This window comes from Canis lupus, chromosome 11 (assembly GCF_003254725.2).
Source record: "Canis lupus dingo isolate Sandy chromosome 11, ASM325472v2, whole genome shotgun sequence".
NCBI lineage: Eukaryota > Metazoa > Chordata > Mammalia > Carnivora > Canidae > Canis > Canis lupus.
Genome location: NC_064253.1, coordinates 54,474,965 through 54,489,043, shown reverse-complemented (window position 1 = coordinate 54,489,043; position 14,079 = coordinate 54,474,965). Strand labels below are relative to the sequence as shown.

Here is a 14,079-nt window from a genome sequence, read left to right as displayed (position 1 = left end):
GCCTATTACCGTTGCTTCAAATATTATTTATCAGATTATAAGTTTATGGCATTTATTTTTATTAATGGCTGTGTCTAAGCACCAACATGCAAGATTCCTGGCAATTTAACAGTCATCCCTTTACGAACTAGCACACACTGGCTCCAGCTGCATGTCCCTGTCCTGCTTCAAGGTCCAAATACCACTTCCTCTTTGATGCTTTCCCTGATCGCTTCAGGCAGAGGCCAGCTCTCCCTCCGCTGTGCTCTGTGAGGGCAGACACCACATCTGACCTGCCTCTGTTCCTCAGGGCCTGTCACTGAGCAGACTTTGTTGTTTAGAAAGCATGTGCCAAAGCCATGGTTGAACCAGCCCTTTCCACCTCCAGCCCCTCATGGCTTCTGTGACATGGCCCTCCCAGTGCATGGTCATCAGCTTTTCTACTCTGCCATTTCAGATACTCCTTCAGGCTATGTGGAAACTGTAGGGACAGGTTCTCCACAGCAGAGCCAGCCACTTGGCCTCAGTTTCCCTGCCTGTAAAATACAAAGGAAAGAGAGGATGGAAAGAATAAAAGCACAGTGATATTCCTTGCACTCTCATTTACTTAGGGAAATAAGGCTGTGAGATCTTGGAAGTGGTTTATACATGCAACTTAGTGTCTTGTCTCATTGACATCGTAAACAATTTCCCATGTTCCTGTATAGTTTTCCACTTTTTGTGGAAATTTTCCACTTTTTGTGGATGTTAAATGTTATGTTATTTGATTAGAATACACTTTATCTTTCCTTTATTTTGAGACATTATATAGTTCTTGGTTTTCTGGAATAAGTTTTACCTTACCCTTACCAGCATCGAGTGTTTTCAGTTCAGAAAATCCATACTAACTTAAACATCATAGATTTTATTGTTCTTTAATGTCCTTCTGTTTTAATCCCTAGTGCTATTGGACATTTTTCTGTCAACTCTTCTACTAGCTGTCTCTGCACTATTAAATAGAGAGCACAGATCACAATGCAACTTGATTCTTAGTGGTGTTGAGTCATTACCAACACCGAGGCCTTCTGGAATGTGTAGGCTTTTGACCCCTGACTGTGATTTTGAGTGAATACAGCTGTCATTTATACTCTTTCGGACATTTCTCCTGTCAGGCTGTTAAATACTGCTTTTTTGCTAGGGTCAGTGGGCCAACTTCTTGAGGCTTTGTTTGCTTCTACTCTGAGAAACCAGACACAATAATGACGCTTGTTAGAACTGCCTAGAAGAAAATACATTGGGCATTAGAGCCTGGTTGCTTCATTATGAGGAAAGTATATGGGTTTATGTCATCTGGTATGTCCACCCAGGGGCCTTATAAGTTTGTATCCTAACTCTCGGCTGGTGTCAGGGTGTCTGAGAATGTTGGATCAGTGATACTGAGAAAGGGAAGTGATTGCATTTGGCTTTATAAAAATTGAGCTGGTAAAACAAATGTGGATAAAATACTTTTATGTGTGCGTTGAGCTTGACAAGTTATGAAGCCCTCTAGAGATGTTGTAGATCCTCACAGTACCATTATGGGGTATGTATGGCTTTTCTACTTTATGAAAACAAGGATGCTCAGACCTGACAAGATTGTACATCTTACCCAATATCCCTCAGCTAGTGTGTGGCAGGGTTGGCCATGGAACTGGGGCTCTGGACCATTGCTTCCTAGCTAGATGCGAGGTCTGCGTGACTGGAGCTTCTGTGTGTCTGGCTCCTTCACATGTTTGCTCATGTTCAGAATGCAGGATGTGGGGTAATTGCCTTTAAGTACAATAAAGGAGAAACAAATGGGTGAGCTCACAAGGTCTTTTGTTTGAGATGGTACCTGTTTATCTAACTGACTCTCCCCAAATCATTAATAACATCTTTGTAGCCAGGAGACGGGCCACCCTGTATCTGAGACACATGCGTCTCTCTTTGGGGTTCATAAAGTCATGGTTCAACCATTCTGGTGCCTTGTGTTGGACAAATTCAAGAAGAGAGGAGTGACTATGGGTAAGGGGCCACTAATACCATCCTGAAGATACCCACAGGGGCTCTGAGTTTTCTGAAGGCAGGGTGGTCTGTAAGATTCTGTGGCACATGAAGGATTCCCTATGGGTGACCCTCCATAGAAAAGGCATTAGTCCCAGTGTAGTGAGTAATGTGGTACAGAAGAGGATGCTCAGGCTTTGGCAGACCAGATGGACTTCACTCAGGCAGACGAGGGCTGGAATTTTGGCTGCCATCCGTGTGACTCAGGGCAAGCCACTCAACCTCTCTGGACCCAGTCTCCATATACCTAACTGTGGTGCCTCCCAAAGGTCTTTCCAATGTGTAACACTGGTTCTCATTTTGTTTTCTTTGTTTTGAATGCCCAGCCTTCCTTGGGCTGATGTCAGTGCTCTACCTACATCCACTCAGATCCCCTTACCATTTTGGAGTCTATCTTTGGCCACATTTGTGTTTCTTTGTCACAGGGCAGACCTCAGGGCTGTGGAATCAGCTTTGCCTGCACACAGGCAGTGCCTGGGAGATTGCCCACCCCCATCCCCTTTTTTAGTAACTGAGTATACAAGGGTATAAATGCTCCAGTTCCCTTGCCCCTGTCCAGGATGACTCTGAGGGGTGTAACATTCCCCAGAATTCACTTGTGGGCTAAGCCAAAGTTATCATGGAGTAATTTTTCTGATGAGGTACTTTGCTGGGCCTCCTTTGCTTTCTGATCCTACATCCCACTTCCTTACTTATTTGACTGGGAGCACTCCCTAATAAATAAATCACTTGCACAGGAATCCTCCCCAAGTAGCTTCTGGGGAACCTGATATAAGCCATGGGGTTGCTGCTGCTTTGGCCATGAGACTCTCCCGTGCAGGCTCAGAGAGACTCCCAGACAGCTTAGCTGACAATCACGTAAAAGGAAACTGCTAAAAATTTAAGGTTTCAATAAAGCATAAAACAAAAAATTTTTAAAAGCTCTTGAAAATGATTTACATTTGTCCTCTTTTAAAGGATTTTTCATAAACATGGTTTTGTTTGAACCTCATTACATGGCTGATAGAGGACGAACTTAATGATCTCCTTTTTCAGATGAAGAAATTGAGGCCCAACTTGACAACATGATTTGCCTAAAGTTACCCTGGTGGCACACATGGCAGGACCAGGTCCAGGAAACCAGGTTTTCTGAGACCTTGTGTGTGGCACAGAGATTTGTTTTGATAGTGTGATTGATGACAGTGAAGTGTTTTCCATGTATTTCTATTTGTTAACATCTTTATTCACCCTTTATTGATGTTCTCAGAGTTTGCCCACTCCATTATTCTTAGAAGGAAGGATCCTTTTATATAATTTTTTTCATTATAGAAATTATACATTTTCATCATATAAAATCTGGGATATACAGAAAAGAAAAAAAGAGCAATATGAAATGAAAACAATTCTCATCATCCTCACAGAGTTTTTTCTAGTTTTCTAGCATTTTCTTCTAGTCCTTTTTTCTGTGCATAGTTATTTCCTTGCAGGTTAAACACTTAGAATAATTATTCCTAATGGAACACCTGTAGTTGCCAATGTACAATCACCTTTATTGATCTGTAAGTGACACTTTCTTTTTCTTTTTTTTTCCTAATCCCCATGCTTTTCTTTTACAAGATGAACTTGGTCCATCTTGTTGTGCAGGAGAGACAGGCAGTGCTCAAAAAAGTGATGGGGACCTGTCCCAAAGACATGGGAATCAGCTTACAGAGGCTCCCCTCAGCCAAATCTGGGATAATTTGAGAATCAAAATAATTAAGAAAATAAACCATTGAAAATAGGGATCTATGAATCGGCAGTGATAATAAATAAATTCGTAATAAATGGAGAACTACCTAGGAAAGAAGAAAGGGCTCTTGCTTCCAATAAAATGCCAGCCAGTCAACATGAAGGGAGTTTGAGGGCTGGAGGAGGATTTTGCAGCCACAAAGCTTTGCTTGACTAAGAATCATCAGTCTGAAAGGAGCTCTTCAAGGTGAGATGAAAGGCTGCTAGTTAGTGACATGAAGATGTATGAAGATATAAACCACACTTCAGGATGAGTGGGCAGTTCCCAGGGGACCTCTCTGTAGTCATCATTAGACCATCTAATTTGTTCTCAGTGAAAATTGACAGATGCCTTTCAATTCTGCTGTGTGTGTGCCTGCTTGTTTGCTGCAGTGTCTTCAGATGCGAGAGGAGGGATCTAGAGTGTTGGGTGTGTTCAGTTGTCCTGCAGCAACGGGGCCAAATCTCCTTTTTGCGGTCCCTGCTCATTCAGATGCCACTCTTCCCCATCACAATGTCAAACTTGTTGCCCTGTTGTTTTATCTGGAATGGTAGGTAAAAGGAAAGAAGACACCTCATCTTGGATCATGGCAAACATTTATTAGAAGTCTCCAAGCTGGTTTCTAGTCCCAATTTGGAGAGAATGAAGCCTAAGTCAGGGAGGCAAATATTTGAGTTACATGTGGGCCTAGGGAATGTTTACCCAATCCGGGTAAGAATCATTTGTCACTAAAACACTCCCCACACCCTATCCCCATCACCTCCGTGTCACCCTGCAGAAGGTCAAGTGGCCTTATGCATGAGGCTCATTCTCTGCATTCCTCATGAAGAGGGACAGAGGGGTGGGTGAAATCACTGCTGTCACAAGCCATTGGTCAGGAGGGGATTAGGAGCAGAGACCCACAGTTGCAGGGGTAGTTCAAATACCCCATACCTTTTCTCCTACAGCCAAAAAGCAGAGGACTGGGGCTTGCATCCATTTGGGACAGAACTTGAGAAAAACAAACAGGTAGACTGAAGCCTAGACATCATTAAGACGAGTGGCTTCAGGTGACATTTATTTACATAGTATATTATGGTTTATCATATTCATATCTCCTTAGCCTGCTCAGGAGAAAAGAGGTCTCTCCTTAAGGCCAAGTTCCAGGGTAGCTGTGGTGGCGCGGTAGTTTAGCGCCGCCTGCAGCCTAGGGTGTGATCCTGGAGACCCTGGATCGAGTCCCACACTCTCTGCATGGTGCCTGCTTCTCCCTCTGCCTGTGTCTCTCTCTGCCTCTCTCTCTCTCTGTGTGTGTGTGTCTCTATGAATAAATAAAAAATCTAAAAAAATAAATAAATCTCTAAAAAAAAAAAAAAGGCCAAGTTCCAGCCCCAGCTCAGCTACTGACTTGTTAGATAATCTTGGGCAGGTGACTTGCCTTTTGTGGGTCCCAAATACCTTATCTGTAAAATTAGGAATGGAGTAGGTAATGCCTAAGTTGGCACCTGATTCTTCTTTTATAACCCACATGATGACTCTGAGATAGATATGAAAAAAAAAATTATCCCCATTTTACAGATAAAAAAACTGAGGCTCACCGAGTGGAAGAGTTCCTGCCAAAGTTGCAGTGTACATAAATGGCTTTGAATTCTCTAACTCCTGTGTTCTTTCTATTACATTAATGAGCCTGGTGCATAGTTGCTATTGGAATTTTTGTACTTAGGACAAAAGGCATTTGTGGGTGAAGGAACAGCATGGGCAGAGACCCAGAATCCTGTCTTGGTAGCCCAGGCACATTGGCCTTCCCTTAATGCTCACTACTTTCTTTTCAGGGGTTTAAAAATTTGGCTGATCGATGTTTTGTAACCTTGGTTTTCCATCAACACTGAAGGAAGATACCATGGCAGACAGTCAGAAATAACTCTGGAATGACAAGAATGCAGCCATCTCTCTTAGGTATGTCAGCAAGAGATGCACCGGGGCTGATTCCAAGGCTGAGCTGAGGAACACTCCTACTAGGCCACGTGAGTAGCAGTGACGGTAGTCTACAAGATAGGGACTTCCTAGGAAGCCATATACCAGTCTCTGCTGGGAGCTTCACCCACATCAACTCATCAGATCCTCAAGCAGTCCCAGAGGTGGGAAACATCATCATCCCCATTTTACAGAGGAGAAAACCAAGGCCCTCCGAGGTTGGGGAGCTTGCCCAGAAAGTCTCCAGGTACCTGTTGGAACTGGGAAGGAATTTGAACCAGGTCTGTCTGTCTGCAAGAATATGGTCTGTTTTCATAACCTCATAACACAGATTACCTTTCACATTACTTGGGGATAATTGCGAGATTCTATAGTCACACACACACACACACACACACACACACGATTAAATGGTCATTTAAAGCCAATAATAGTGGATGCCTCTGTGGAGGAAAACTGGTGGCTTGTGGGCATGGAAAGAAGGGAGATTTCCTTCTCACCATAAATCCTTTACCCTTTTAAAATTTGGTAACATATGCATGTCTTATCAATTCAAAATGAATTTAAATTTAACAAAAGGTTACCTAGTATATTGGTTTCCTGTGGCTGCTATCACAGATTCCACAGCCTTAGGCTTCAAACAGCAGAAATGTCTTTCCTCACAGTTTTGGAGGCCAGAAGTCTGAAATCAAGGTGTTTCAGGGCTCCAAGGTTCTTGGGAGAAACCGTTCCTTGCTTCTTCTTGCTTCTGGCAGCCTCAGGTATTCCTTTACTTGTGGCACATCACTCCAGTCTCTATGGTCACATTGCTTCTTTCTTCTCTTTTTCTCTGAGTGTCTTTTTTATTAGGTTATGTATGATCGTGTGTACGGCTACCCAGTAACCCATGATAAGTTCTTCTCAAAATCCTTAACTTATTCACATCTTTTGCAGTGTAAAGTCATATCCAGTCCTTTACTGTATGAGGTGATGCTCACAGGTAGCGGGGATTAGGATGTGGGCATATCTTTTGGGGGCCACCATTCAATCCATTAGCACTAGGAATTAGTAGGTGAATCTCCACCCCTTCCTGTCTGATGTTTCCCACTCAGTGTGTCTCTCTGGATAAGACACTGGTATCTAAACACGGCAGCTGTAGATCTGAAGCTTGTCTAGCTTCTGTGGCCTTCTTGGAGAGTTATGTGCACAAGCTTGGAAGTCAGCCTGGGTGGGTTCTAATCTCAGCTCCTCCATTTGTCACCTGGGAAACTTTAGGAAAATCAATATGCCCATTTTGTCAGATTAACATTCCTAAAGTACAATTCTAATACATATAATGGCATTATGTCTCTTCCTTTAGGCCTCAATGGCTCCCCGGTACCCACCAGATAAACTACATACCACTTGCCCTGGAGTTCAAGGCCTCTTAATGATTCCCCTGCTTGGGCCCTAAACCCCGGGCATATTTATCTCAGGATACTATGGACTTGCCTTGCTCTTTCCTACTTCTTACCCATGCTCATCCCCTGCCTAGAATTCCTTTTCTCCTCGTGTCCACGTGTTAAAACCCCTCTCATCCTTCAAGGCCTAATCAAATGCCACTTCCTCTACAATGTCTTTGTGTTCACCTGGGGAGAATCTCTTGCTGCATCTCTTGCACCGTAGACACACCTGGCTTGGCTTTACATGGCCTCATGGCCCCTAGTGAACTGTCACTTCTTGCAGGCAGGAAATGTGGGTCTCAGGCACTGCAGGGGGTGGAGAACAAGACCTGTCAGGAGGAAATGTGTTCAGTGTTGTTTGTTGAGTTTATACAAAAACAACAGAAACTGTACTAGAAGGTCCATCGGTGGTTGTGTGTTCAAAATCCTTAGTTTTATGGACAAGGAAACTGAGCCCCAGTCTCAGTTGGGAAATCACATACCTTCAGCCTACACTTGCAAGACAACTTGAGTGATTAGAACAACAGATGGAAAGTGTCCATTTGGGGCCCTATTGGCCTGGTCTTGGGAAAATATATTTCTTTGTAATGATGTCAAATGGCAAAGGGTGTGCCTTTATGGTGTTGTTCACCTGTTTCAAAGAGACAAATGTGAGCAGTTTGGTTCCTTTCTTACTATTTCCTGGCTGTCACCAGCACATCCCAACCTAGTCTCTCACATGGCCTGGTTAGAATGTTCTTTTGACTTCACTCTATTGTTTTTCTAACCCTCCCTTACTCAGAGTGAAGCCTGACCTGCCCTGCAGATCCAGAGTTTTGGAGCTGTTTTTGAGAGTGCAATTTTCTCAGAGAAAACACAGGAGACAAATGAAAGCTGCCCCGCGCAGCAAATCCTTCTAGTTGTGTGAAACCCCAGAAAGTAAAGCAGTCTTCATCATCATGTCTTTGTCATCTGGCAGCGTGTAAAAAGGGTGAAGCAGAAAGGCACACCAGAACACCTGTGGCCATTATGAAAGCCAAAGCCACCTCCCACCCTGCGCATTTTTTATTCTCAATGTGCAGCATCTGTCAGCCTGAGATGAAAACCCAGCAACAGAGGACCCAGAACCTGGGCTCAGATGAGCTGACGGAGGAATTAGGAGGATTTTGCAATAAAGCCCATTAATTCTATTGGATTGAAATATCTCCTAATTCCGCACAGCCGAGGACAGCTGTGCTTTTTTTTTATCTCACATTTTACATGGTGTTTTATGCCTGCTTGGAATCAAGGGTGCAGGTCTGTGCAGAAAGGTGGAAGGACCAGAGAGATGGGGTTCTGGAGTTATCACTTACCAGCCAGAAGGGGCTTGGCCACATCACTTAGGCTCCAAGCCTCAACTACCTTAGATTATGTATTTTACCATGAGCTCACACCATAAGGTCATGTGCAATTGTTTATGTATCACCGGGTTGGAAGAAAAGGAAAAGCAAACCTTGATGGTTGAAGGAAGGCTGTTCATCTCAATTTTCACTGTTAGAATAGGGGAGAGTTCACCGGTCCTTCCTGACCTTGGCCATTTGACTTACATCTGACCTAGGGAAGGCCTGGAGGGTCTCAGCACTTGGAGTGGGAAGAGCTTGGAGGGGGACCCAAGTGGACTTAGCTAGTGAGAGGGGACACTGCCAAGGTCAAGATGCTACTTCACTGTGCTCCGAGTCATCATCTAAGACAGCCCTGCATTCCTCTGCATTCTGTGAGGAACATCTTAATTACTTCTTCTGGATCCCCCCAAAATTGAAACCACCAACATCTCTTGGAAGGCAGAGTCTCATCTTAAAATGTTCTCTTTGTTTATACATTCATCAAGTATAAAAACAAATGCTGATATTCTTGCTATAATGTTAAATCAATAGAGACAACAGAGTGGGATTTCAATGATGCTAAAAACTGATTATGCAAAGAAGAACAGACTTGATGAAAATGTTAATAGTGGCTGTATTTGAGAGAATAGATAATGGGCTTTTTTCAGCTTTTGTAAATATATTTTTTTAAAACTTAAAAGGTTCTTCAATTACTCTTATTATAAAAAAGGATTCTGTTCAGAAATATTTTAATATGCCCCAAAGGGAAAGTTCATTTTTATATTTTCATGAAAATTACATATATAAATTCAATAAAAGTTAATGATGGCATGCTATAATACTGAAAATTTTGGAAGATGTTTTATTAATATTCATAGAGATACTGAGTCTGAGTCACTCAGTAAATGCAATATAGTAAAAAGTATATTACAATAAATTTTTTACATAAAAAAATGATCAAAAACTATTCAGTTTCTGAGTACACTCAATAACAAGGAATATTTGATACATTTAAGAGCACAGTGGGAGCACCTGGGCGGCTCAGCCTGTTAGGCGGCGGACTCTTGATTTTGGCTCAGGTCATGATGTCAGGCCTCTGAGCTGGGTATGGAGACTGCTTGAGATTCTCTCCCCCTCTCCCTCCTGGGTGTGCTCTCTCTAAAACAACAACAACAACAACAACAACAACAACAAAAAACGCAGCACAAAAATTTGGGTAGCCTCATTTTTCCCCTTTCCTTTCCTTCTTTCTTTTTTACAATAGCCTTTTTTTTTTTTTTTCCTATTTACTCTGTTGTAATAGAATTGAACCTGTATTGGGATCCCTGGGTGGCTCAGCGGTTGAGAGTGCCTGCCTTCTGCCCAGGGCATGATCCTGGAGTCCCAGGATCGAGTCCCATATGGGGCTCCCTCCATGGAGCCTGCTTCTCTCTCTGCCTATGTCTCTGCCTCTCTCTCTGTGTGTCTGTCATGAATAAATAAATAAATAAATTTTTAAAAAAGAATTGAACCTGTATTGATGTAGCTTCCAAAACATTGTCAGCCTTGTTGAAGATTGTAAATTGGAATTATTGGAGGAATGTATTAATGTTTTAAAATACTGTGATTGTTACTAGTACATGCATGCAATAGAAATGTATTGCAACACTATGCAAAGTCAAGTTCTGTGGAACTGTTGTTGGCAAGAGCTCTTGGATGTTACCTTTGTAAAGGGTCCTGGGGCTGGAGATGCTGCATATACTTACATTAAAGTATTCCACAGGCCTCATCCTTGCACAACTTCTTGGAGCCTCAAGTATACTAATTTTAATTGTGACTCTCAAGAACAGTGGGCAATAAGTGGCATTTGCCCAGAATTTTTTTTTAATCTCCCAAATAGGACACTTCACATTGGGATGTGCAGTGTCATAGGCACACAAGGACTTCATCTTCTCAGTTAATCTTGAGCCCAGGAAGCTGAGTTTGCCAACCTCTATTGCCACAAGAGGGGTGTTTTATGAATTTGAAGTACACATGCAGATCACAATAAACCACTTACAGAGCCATGTCATGTGTCACGGAGGCCCAGTTCCCACTGTCATGCAGAGTCTCGTTTGGAGTCATTCCTTTGCGGAAGCTTGGTTCTGATGAGACAGCAGAAGACCAGAAGGGACTTGTGAGCTTCATCCCAGGTTCCGTGCTTTGACCTCCTTTATAAAGTGGCTTAGGAATGACATGCAACCCTGCAACTCACCCCCTTCCACCCCCGCCACACACAGCTGCACACCCTTGGCTGGCATGCGAAGCGTGCTTAGAAAGGGGAAGAAAAACCCAAACCACAAAACCCCACATTCCTTTTGAGGGCTGTATGTGTACACACCCTAGACCTTTGACCCTCTTTCCTTGCTGAACAGGGGTTTTCGAGGCTTGGAGTCAGAAGTCCTGGATGGTTAAGATGCAGCTTTACCACATCCTAGTCTAATGGCTTGGCATTTACCCTCTGGAGGCTCTGTTTGTTCATCTGTCAAATGGAGCCAATGAGCCCTGGGTCCTGTCTAACCTTCCAGGACTGTGATAAGGATAAAACGGAATAAAAATGCTACAAAAAGCTGGAAGTGTGAGGCTTGGTTAGACCACTATAAATAAAAACAGTTCACTTGCTGTTTCTGAGGTGGTGAGGAGAGTGAAAAAAAAAATGGGAAAGGCTGGACGCCCAAATGAATGCTCCCCTGAGACTCCTAGACTCCTCCCAGCCTTCCCTAGTCCTTTCCCACTTACCTGGTCAGTCTGCTCACCAAATACAAGGCTTCCATGCGCTCTGAATTTAGACAACAAAAATGGGAAAAGACAAGACACATGAGGTAAATTGTGTCTAGACCACCCACAGCCTCTGTATTCCAATTCTGACAAAATTTTTACACCACTGAAAAAATGACCTCAAATGAGCACTTTCTTTAAAAATAATATGTAAAAATGTAAAGGCTGGAAGTATCTGCAACAGTCTAAAAACTTATGAAAAAACAAGAAGATTCCAGTAACATCTCTAAAGACCGACAACTGAGGCCAGAATCTGGGAAAGTTTGCCACTAATTGTAAGGCAGATGGAACTGGATGAAGTCTACCAAAATGGCAGAAAGAGTAGGAAGATCTGGAATTGCAAGGATCAATCAAGTAGATTCCAAGTGGTTGTTTAAATCTTTTCAGTACAAAACAGCAACAACAACAAAGTACTGAAGGGAAAAAAATACACATATTTTATATAGACTATTTCCATCATTTTGGAGTGGTGAACACCTTTCCAGGAATGACTCAAAGACAGGGACCATGAAGGAAAACATTGCTTTATTTTACTATGGATAATTTAAAATTTTCATGCATGAGAAAACCATAAACTACCTCATGTGTTGCTGGTGGGATTTTAAAAATATACAGCCACTTTGGAAAACAGTCTGGCAGTTCCTCAGATGTTAAATATAGAATTACCACATGGCCCAGAAATTCTACTCCTAGGTGTAGACCCAAGAGAAATGAAAATACACATCTACACAAAAACTTGTACATGAATGTTCATAGCAGAATTCTTCATAATGGCCCCAAAGCAGGAACAACCCACATGTCGGTCAGGAGATAAATGCATAAACAAAATCTGGTGTACACAAACAACCGAATATTATTCAGCCATGAAGTAATGACACATGCTACAACATAGATTAATCCTGAGGGAAAAAACCAGTCACAAAAGATCACATGTTGTATGTGTATTTTGTGTTCATGTATTTATATGAAATGTCCAGAATAGGCAACTCCTATTATTCTATCCAGAATAGAAACAGAAATGGGGATCCCTGGGTGGCGCAGCGGTTTGGCGCCTGCCTTTGGCCCAGGGCGCAATCCAGGAGACCCTGGATGGAATCCCACGTCGGGCTCCCGGTGCATGGAGCCTGCTTCTCCCTCTGCCTGTGTCTCTGCCTCTCTCTCTCTCTCTCTGTGTGACTATCATAAATAAATTAAAAAAAAAAAAGAAACAGAAATGGATTAGAGGTACCAGGATTAGAGGTCACAGGTACAGGTCTGTGGGATAATTCTGGGCAATGACTACCAATGAGTTCAAGGTTCTTTCTGGGTGCTGAAAATATTCTGGAATTAGATGATGGTGATGGTTTCGTTAACTGTGAATGTACTAAAAATCATTAAATTGTATACTTTAGAAGGGTGAATTTTATGGCATGTGAATTATTTCTCCATAAAGCAATTGTTTAAAAAATATAAACAGACTACAAAAAAACATAAAATAGCAAAGCTAATGACAAAAATTGTAATATTTCACTAGATGGTTAATTGGTTAATAGGTGTAATACACAAGGAATTTTTACATAAAAATTTGAAAATAGGGGATCCCTGGGTGGCTCAGTGGTTTGGCGCCTGCCTTTGACCCAGGGAGTGATCCTGGAGTCCCGGAATCAAGTCCCACGTCGGGCTCCTGGCATGGAGCCTGCTTCTCCCTCCTCCTGTGTCTCTGCCTATCTCTCTCTCTCTGTGTCTATCATAAACAAATAAATAAATAAATCTTTAAAAATTTTTGAAAATAAATAAGCCATTTTAAAAAATTGGCAAAGGCCAAGATACCCATTTCATAGGAGAAGCAGCACCAAAGGCCAATAAGCATTTTTATGTTTATGCTTATTTTGAAGTCCCTGTGGTTATTAGACCTGCTGCTAGAGGTTATCAGTGTGTTAATAATGAAGCACACATTTTACTATGTCATATTCTGTGAAGAGGTCCTCAAGCTTTACCAGAGCAGCAGTGTATGTACAAAACGGGTTAAAAGTGCCTGAATTAATGAAACAGGTAAAATAAAGTATGGCATATCCATATAAAGAAATACTATGTAACCATTATAACTGATATTATAGAGCAATTGGAACTCTCATACACTGCAGGCAAGATTGTAAATTGGGGTAACCATTTTGGAGACTCTTTGGTATTTTCTGCTGATGCTGAGCATTTGCATACCCTATGACAGAGCATTTATGCACACCTAAGCATGTATGCAACAGAAATATGTATGTTCACCAATGACATCTAAAGAATTTATAGCAGCTGTAATAGCCAAAACCTGGAAACAACCCATGTGTCTATCAACAATAGATTGAATAAATAAATTGTGATACATTTATTCAAAGGAATACTCTATGGTAGTAAGTGTGAATAAACTATTGCCAAATACAACATGAATGAATCTCATTTCTCTACCGTTGAGTGAAGGAATATAGACATAAAAATAAACCCATATAATTCCATAATATAAATTTCAAAAACCAGGCAAAAACTCAGAAATTAGAAGACAAGGTACAATCTGCCTGTACAATCAGGGACACCTGGCTGGCTCGGTGGATGAGCATCTGCCTTTGGCTCAGAGCATGATCCTAGGGTCCCAGGATTGAGTCCTGCAGCAGACTTCCTGCATGGAGCCTGCTTCTCCCTCTGCCTATGTCTCTGCCTCTCTCTCTCTCTGGGTCTCTCATGAATAAATAAAATCTTAAAAAAAAAAAAAAAAAAGAAGACAAGGTAGTGGTTTCTTTTAGGGGAGAGGAGACAG

At 42.1% G+C, this 14,079-nt stretch overlaps 1 long non-coding RNA gene across 4 annotated transcripts in view; it reads left to right on the top strand.

Moving 5' to 3' along the window:
* Nucleotides 1-13,813, top strand: part of LOC112650071 (uncharacterized) — a 56,629-nt gene extending 42,816 nt beyond the window's left edge. For 3 of the 4 annotated variants that reach the window (XR_003129926.2, XR_007414086.1, XR_003129928.2), the window contains 2 exons: nt 5,599-5,722; nt 7,943-13,812. This is a non-coding gene — a long non-coding RNA (uncharacterized LOC112650071). Of the gene's footprint in view, nt 1-5,598; nt 5,791-7,942 lie in introns of all 4 variants that reach the window. The other variant, XR_007414089.1, reaches the window with a different exon arrangement.
* Nucleotides 13,814-14,079: the final 266 nt, after the last annotated feature.